The sequence below is a fragment of the Geospiza fortis genome, unplaced genomic scaffold, assembly GCF_000277835.1.
Source record: "Geospiza fortis unplaced genomic scaffold, GeoFor_1.0 scaffold146, whole genome shotgun sequence".
Taxonomy (NCBI): domain Eukaryota; kingdom Metazoa; phylum Chordata; class Aves; order Passeriformes; family Thraupidae; genus Geospiza; species Geospiza fortis.
This window is the reverse complement of record NW_005054455.1, coordinates 202,348-210,386: the sequence shown is the minus strand read 5'-3', so window position 1 is coordinate 210,386 and position 8,039 is coordinate 202,348.

Here is an 8,039-nt window from a genome sequence, read left to right as displayed (position 1 = left end):
CCTGCTGGATTGTGACAAGCATCAGCTGAGGTTTTGTTCCCTGCTGTCAGCAGGTTTCCTGCTGCTCTCCCAGTCTTTCTACTGACCTAGATATGCCATTTTCTGGGTCTTTTGCTACCTGCTTTCCAAATACCTTCTCTGCTTGAGCATACCAGGGTATTCTCAGCAGACCAGGCTCACCCTTCATTCTGGAGCAGGCACCACCAACACACCAGCCAGCAGAGATGCATTTCTTAGTGCCCACTGTGCCTCTTTCACCCTGTTTATGGGTTAACACACCCCACCCACGCTGGGAAATGTCCTTTGCTGCATTCCTGATTCTGGGGAGGAGGGTGAGGATTAGAGTGTAGGGGGATACAGTATGAAGGTGGTATAGAATGGAATCTTATCCCCCAAAGAGTTGCAGCTGACCAATTACTAAAAATTAGGAGCAGGCCTAATGTTAACAGGCCACACCTGTAGCCAATAAGAACAGTGTTATAAAAGAGTGGATTGGTGGGATCAGGAGTCGGATGATGACTACTGCAAGGACCAGGAACAGTCAGTGCTTAGAGGAGATGCCTGTGAGAAATATCAAAGAGGTATGAAAGTCTGGTGATATGGAATCCTTGCACTATAATGATAAAAGAACTCTTAATATATAAAACAACATTAGGGACTGTGGGGTTTGGATTAAAATGCTCAGGGCAGTAGAATAGGGTGCAGTAAGGGCTCAAAGTGCTCCTGTAAAACAGGTTGAGCCAAAAGTTTATGGGATGCTGAGGCTGGGCTATAAGGGCTTACTGGAGAGGCAGGTATGAAAGACCTGTACTTTGAGAAACAGCAGTCTGCTTCCTACCCTAACATTTATCTGTAGCCTGTAGAAAAGAAGCTACCCACCCATCTGCCATGGATATGCCTCCCAGCCTGGCCTGGGAACAGTTGGGGTTGGGCTTCTGATTCCCTCAAGGCAGGAGGTTTGCTCATGAGGGCTGAGAATGTGCTCCTTGAGCAAGATCAAAGGGTGAGGTGTTTTTCTATTAGCAATACGGTTATTTACACTCAAATTTATCAGTTGCTCATCCCTCTGCATGTAGTCAAGGTGCATTGGTTATTTCTGCATGGGAAAATTGCCCTGGAAAACCAAATACTTACCATAGCCTTAACTGCTTCCTGCAAAGCGAACACTGCACAACTTTAATTACAATTTAAAACCAAAGGCTGATATCTCTGAAAACAGAAGTTTCTTCTTGAGTTAAACAATGATAAAGAGATTAATGGAGCTATGTAGGAAGATGATTTTTGATGGAGATGAAATACTGTCTGTGCAATTTCAGATGATTGATTTTCATTGATTAGGTACCCATTAAAGTGCAGTCAGCAGTGCCCACTGAAGAAAGGGGCAACTCATTAAACAAAGAGAATCAACCTGCCATCACAGCCCCATTCCCATATTCTCTATTACTGCTTCAGGAACTCTGGCCTCATGAGGCTTCTGTGCTCTTTGGAAAAGGGCGCAGTATACAGCACATTGCAGTAAGAGAGAGTCCTTGATATGCAAAATGAGACATGCAGTGATTTCTCTTCATTTATTTTATTTATTTTTAAAAGTTTTGAACAAGGATAAATTATCCTCTGAATATTCCCCACTTTGAGTAGAAGCAGTTCAGTGTAATCGGAGAAATTTGGCTGTTCCCAGAGTAGGAGTGTGCTGCTAAATCATCTGTTATCAGTGGAGCTCTAAAAACAAGGCTATTGACCATGAGATGAATTTTGTCACAAGCTTGATGTAGGAGTCAATTTTGACATTGCTCTAAATGTTCTCTTGTCAAAGAAAAGCTCTACTGAGAGCAGATGTATAAAAGTTAAGCGGGAGGTTTTAGATTGCATAGATGAGAATGAGACATCTGATTTACCCAGGCTTCTACTGAGAGTTGAGCATTTCACTGTCCTTCATGCCTTTGAAAAATCTCCCCCTGAACCACCATCTTACAAAATGTGGTAGGAATTTTTGTAACAGGATAAGTCAGATTACATCTGCAGAGGTTTCTTGATTTCAATATGTGAATCCTTACTTTCACCTGTCCCATAAGATGAATGCATTTTATTCCATTTGAACATGTTTTGGCAGCTTCAGAGAAATTTATTGGGAGAAATCTTAGCAGATCCCTTTATGCTGATGGAAAATTTTGACATTTGCAGCAGCCAGGCCATCGAGCACTGATGTTACTTCAAACCACTGGGAACTACCTTTGTGCAAGCTGCGAATTTGGTTTTGCCAACTTCGTTTTGGATTCATATTTTAAAAGTGTAACTCACAACAAAAGTGAAAGCTTCTGTCGACTCAGCACTGCTGCTGTGTATTGGGGGATTAGAGAATTTATTACATAAATAAATTTGTGTGAATATTTATGCTTCATTAGTTACTCATTGGCGTGGAACATAGTATGGGAACTTTGTACTTACTGATTTTCTCAAGTTAAACTGCCAAACTGTTTGTGACTGATATTCCCATATTAAGTGTGTGCAGCTTTTAACACTTGACTTAACAAGTACCTTTAATTTCACTGAACATAAGTTATTGATCATGGGGCTTGTTGCCTGGAAGCTCCATTCCTGATTGTTAATTGAGCCATTGATTTCTTTTTTTACCGTTATCATTAACAAAAGGGTGAATGCAGCATTATAAAGTGGTCTGCTTAGAGTGGGGAGGGGAGGACTGTAGCTGACCAAAGAAAATTCATGGGGTTTCTAAACTTACCACAGCTGAAATCAGCTCAAAAACTCCTGTTGAACGAAGGGAGAATTTTAATCAATATGGATTTGATTTGGCAAAGTAAAGTTAAAAGGAAAATTGAGCAGATTTCAGGGATGCCAGGACCAGAACTGGTGTTTGGTACATGTTCTGGGTGTTAGCATGATGCTAAACTCAACCCACCAGGCCTTGCAGAGAAAAATCTCATCTCTGTGAAAACTTAGAGAGGAAAAGATCAGGATTTCAGGTGAACAATGATGCTGCTCTCATATGGAGACCAGGGTAATATATATATATATCATATATTTGTGGCTGGTTTTATAGATATAGACCTGTAAGTGCATTTTGTAGAGTTGTGGCAGCCAGTGGCATGCAGCATATTCCTTTTTAATTGGAACTGCTTCATTGTCTTGGAACTATGATTACTGTCCATGAGGGCATCTCAAGTACCTACAGGTACCAGAGAAAGTACCTCAGTTCACAAAAAGCCTTTTGCTTGTATTCTGTCACGAACAGCTTCTATGATTTTTAAAACAGAACAGAAACAATGTTTCTGTCTCAAAGGCACATGATGGAATCAATCTTCCTCTTTTCCGATGGATATTGTTTTTAGGAACACATACCATGTTATTCGGAGAGCAAGCTGCTTTCTCTGAGCTGTCTCACAGACTTGCACAGTGATTCTTAATTAGCATGACTAGTAGGTACAGTCTAGATAGTTTTGAAAAATTCATTATTGCTGTCCTTGTAGAATCACATCCAGAAAATAAAAACACCTATTAGAGGCTACTGCAGAGGTGCTCATATTCATGAGCCCCCTGCAAAACACTGTTGCAGTTTGACAACTCTGGCAAGAAACTATTCATGAGTTTACGGATTTGAAGTGCTCGAGTTCTTTGTAGTCCTCCAAACAGTTTCCAGAAACTATTTTATGACAGTTTTAAAAGACTTCAAAGTCTTTACTCTTGGGTATAGTGGCTTTCTCTGGAAGAGAGGAGTGTGGCAAGAGGTCTGAGCAGAGGTAGTAATGATTCAGGTGACATCAGCTCTCCTCATTTCCTGACCTTGTGTGCCTGACAGGTTTAGTGAGGGTGCAAACAATGCTGATTTCTGAAGACTGTCAAGTGCGAGCAGTTTTCTGCTGAGTTGTAGGAGGCTGGAGATCTATAAACCTTTTTAAGTGCTGGGAGGAATGAGAGGGCATTGTTTTCATTGCAGCTGGTCTTTGAGTCAGAAAGAGAATAGTAACTATTGAGGGACGGACCCCTGCAACAAGGCTAAGCCTTATTTATTAACTAGTAAAATTTCTTAAAAGGAGAATGAGCAAGCAAAAATTTCTTAGCTCTGCTACTGTGGGCAAATAAACATGAATGCAGAAGTTGTGAAAATAGCACAGCATGAAATTATATTGCTAAGGCAACACAAGTTCTGCCATTTTGAAAAAATGAACAAAAATCTGAATAGCATTTCAAGACTATCCAAAACTAAAATGCTTGCTACTGGAAAGCAGCCCCCCAAAATTTTGGTTAAAGGAGAATAATTGAATTATTAAAAATTCAAACAATTTGTCTGCCTGAGATGTTTCTGTACTGAATTGTTGATTCTATTCCCATTCCAATTAGCCATATTTTTCAAGGAGTTCAGAATGTGTTTATTGAAATAAAAAGAGATTAAACTGGTGGAGTACCCAGTGAGCCCAGAATGGACTGAAATGTTACTGTGGGAGCTTAGTGCTGTTTAGCTCATATTTATTACCAGTATTTCAGAACAATCTGCCAAACTAAATATCCTGAGCTCTTCTGAAGATCTGGTTACTCTCTTTATGCCTGAAAGGAAAGATGAAGATGTGAAGATACTCAGGAACATTTAGTGGTTTTCCTCTATGCAGGACTCAGCCATTGGCTTTTAACACATTTGTCTTTAGAAACACAAACTGGAAAGTCTGAATAGTGCACTTCCATGGTATTTTGTACATGGTATTTTGTCCATAACCTAAATACTTTCTGGGATACCATTTGGATACTCACCTCCATGGAAAAATGCACGTGTGTCTGCCTGGGGATTTTTTGTTCGCAGATGAGCAGAGAGGTACAAATGAGAAATTTTAGGGTAGCACTTAATGAAAAACCACATTTTGTATCCAAAATACTCTTGGCTTCTGGGAGGCTATACAGAGATCTTCTGTCTTACGAATGCTTTGGATCTATGATTAAACCTTGTAATGAAAATAATGATAATGAACCTGCATGAGATGAGAACATAAATGTGCCAAAGCCATTTTTTTTTGCTTAAGGTAAGGCTTTGGTATCAGCTATATCATAATGATACAGCTAAATCCTTACCTCTCTGACACGAAGGAGAAGAAAGCCACTGGCTTTGGGCTGGTTCTCCTCCATCCTTCCCTGCCCTTCATGTTAGAGCTGTACTTCCAAGCCTTAGAGTGTCAAGAGTGTCTTCCAAGCCAAGAGTGTCTTTTGCAGCCTCATGACAATGCTGTAAGCTGTAACTTTCTGTCTAAGAGCAAGTCACACAGTGCACACACCAGCATGAAGTACGTGACCTTTTTGGGGGAGCAAATCCTTCATTAACCTACAATAGAAGCTTAATGTACACTAATCCTATGGGACACCTCCTTGATTATATCTCATGCATTAACTGCCAAGAAATTCACGTCCCAAGACCCCTCTGAATAGTTAGTGTCTTCCCAAAGACTTGATAGGATGAGGTTGTAAGGGCTCTGTGTTGGTTTTCCCCCTATATTTTTCCTGTACTGAACACGTGTATATGTTCAGATCCTGGCTGGACAAATCACTCAATCTGCAGCATTCACAGCTACTTTGTTTCCTCTATCCTGTTGTGCTAAACGTGATAAAAAACCCTTAAAAAACGAGCCAGTCTGTCAACCCATTTGTTCTCTGTCCATCTAACATTATTAATTGAATCTGAGGCCTAATTTTGAGCAATCCAGTGAAAGACACTGGCACTTTGCTTCTCATGTTTGGCCTGTCCAGCTAGAGAAATAACTTCCAAATGCCGTCAGTGAAGTGATTATGAGCAGCACACAGAATTTCCACCCACCAAAGGGATTTGTTTTTAAGCCTCTCTGAACTCCAGTATCTGGACGAGAGCTCTGGTGTTTAGAATTAATGATGTCTCGGGTTAGCTCACACAGCTTGCAGCGCTCTAGGTGCTGCGGTTTGATGACTGTCACTGTTGGTTGGGTCAAGAATAGCTGCCACAGACATAATCAGCATGTTTCCTCATTTTATCAGCCTGGTGCAAGAGGCAGTCATTTTTTCCAGGGGACAGAATTAATGGGTGAATGCGCTGTGGGGCCGGCACACGCTGCCTCCAGTTTAATAGCTGAATTAGAATCTTTTTAAACCCTTGGCACCAAGAAATGTGATTTCCTGATGCTTAGGGCTAATGCTGTGGTAAGTGCTGGGAAATCTTGACTGATAGGGCTAAGAGTTAACAGAGACAAAAAATAAAGCACAATAAATCTTACCTGAAGTGTTTGCTATGTATGAATTACATATGTGCATATATGCATTGGTCTGAAAGGCTTGAGCACATGCAGAGAGATTAATTATAGTTTAACCTGCGCTTAAGAGGATCATCAAATCTAATATTTTTTCGCTCAATATTTCAGGACTGCTTCTGATGGCCGAGCTTGGGGGGGGAAAGATTTATAGTCACTATGTGAGAAAGTGTATCAAATAAATAATGGGGCCAAATTAAACACATTGATTAACTATCATTCACTATCCTGTAATCTCTTAATGACTGAGGTCTAATTTAAGACAGACTAGAATCAGGATTAAATTCTGAATTGATGTTATTATTACATGTATTCATTAGGTTCTAGAGGAATTCAGGAGAGATGAAAAAGGCACCTGTGAGTTAAGACCAGCTATTAATGGGGGAAGTTGAAGGACTTATCCATATTAATGCTATTTTTCTTACTCGGGTAGCCTAATGAATGGAAGCATTGAACTTTACAGATTGTTTGTGCATTCATGGTTTTCATCAGTCCAGTTTATTGTCAGAAAATCTGTAGAGCACCTGGAAATATAATAATGGCCACCATGTTGCATTTACTAATTGCAGTAGCAGAAAGCAATTAAAGAGCTTTTCAGGGCAGTTGAAAGGGATGAGATTTGGTCAGTTCTGCAGCAAGTCCAATGAAATAAAAGGGAGGGAGAATGGAGAGGAAAGGAGAAAATCACAGTTTGTTTTAATCGACCTGTGAATTATGCTATTTTTATTTAACACTTCAAGTTTCAGACTGTTCAAGGTGTGCCAAACCAGCGACAGCCTCAGAGAGATAGGTTGTTGCTCCAGTCCAGGTCATGCTCAAGAAATCTCTTCATTACCTGTACAATTTCCTCTTGTCTCCAGAGTCCCTAAAATTAAGTTATTAAACTTACATGTTTGTGTTTAGGAGTTACGGTGAAAGAAAAACACATATTTTTTGGGTGTATATTTTTCAGGTGTACAGAAAAACTCTTAAGAATTAAGTTTTAAGATCATTTAAGTCCATCTCTTCCTTAATAGTCTTTTCTTAACACTTTACATTCCTAGGTGTGTGATGTTTAATGTCTGCATGATCATTAATACACAAGTAAGCCTTGCAGAAATGAGGATAAAGTTATGCTGCCCTCTAAAACAGTTGATTCCATTTTTGCTAATGAAGCACTTGCTATCTTCAGTCCCTCCTCTTCTGCCATTTTTAAGGCAGTTTTCTGATGTTTTGCTTTCAGTGAAGAGGCCATTATTCCTGCAATCTATCATTATAAGGAGTGCTGCCTACTTCAGAGAACCTCTTGCAGCCTAACTGGAATCACTCGATGATTTGGATCATTAATATATTGCAAAATGACAATAAGAACTGAAGTGAGGGGGCAGGCAGACACAAAGTGCTGATGAAGATATATCTGCTCTGCTGTCAAAATTCCACATACCAATATAGGAGCCACCATTGGATTTTTTTATAGCTAGAAGGTGAAGCTTTAACATGCCTAAAGAGTATTGATTGTTAACCCTCAGTTTGGTCGGTCTCGGTTTGAGAGTGTACTCAGAACCTTTAAATCTGCTTTTCCTCTAGGTTTTTGTTTCTGGATTTTAGTGTGAGAACTTTTAAAACATCCTGCTACTGATATGTTTTCCTTTCTTAAACTTTGTTGCTGTGATGACACTGAAAAGGGGTTATTTTTCTAGGTGTTTTTTTTGTTGTTGTTTCTTTGTTTTTTGGGTTTTTTAGCACGTGATTTGTCTGAGTTCTGCTTCCTCCCCTTTTCCTAAA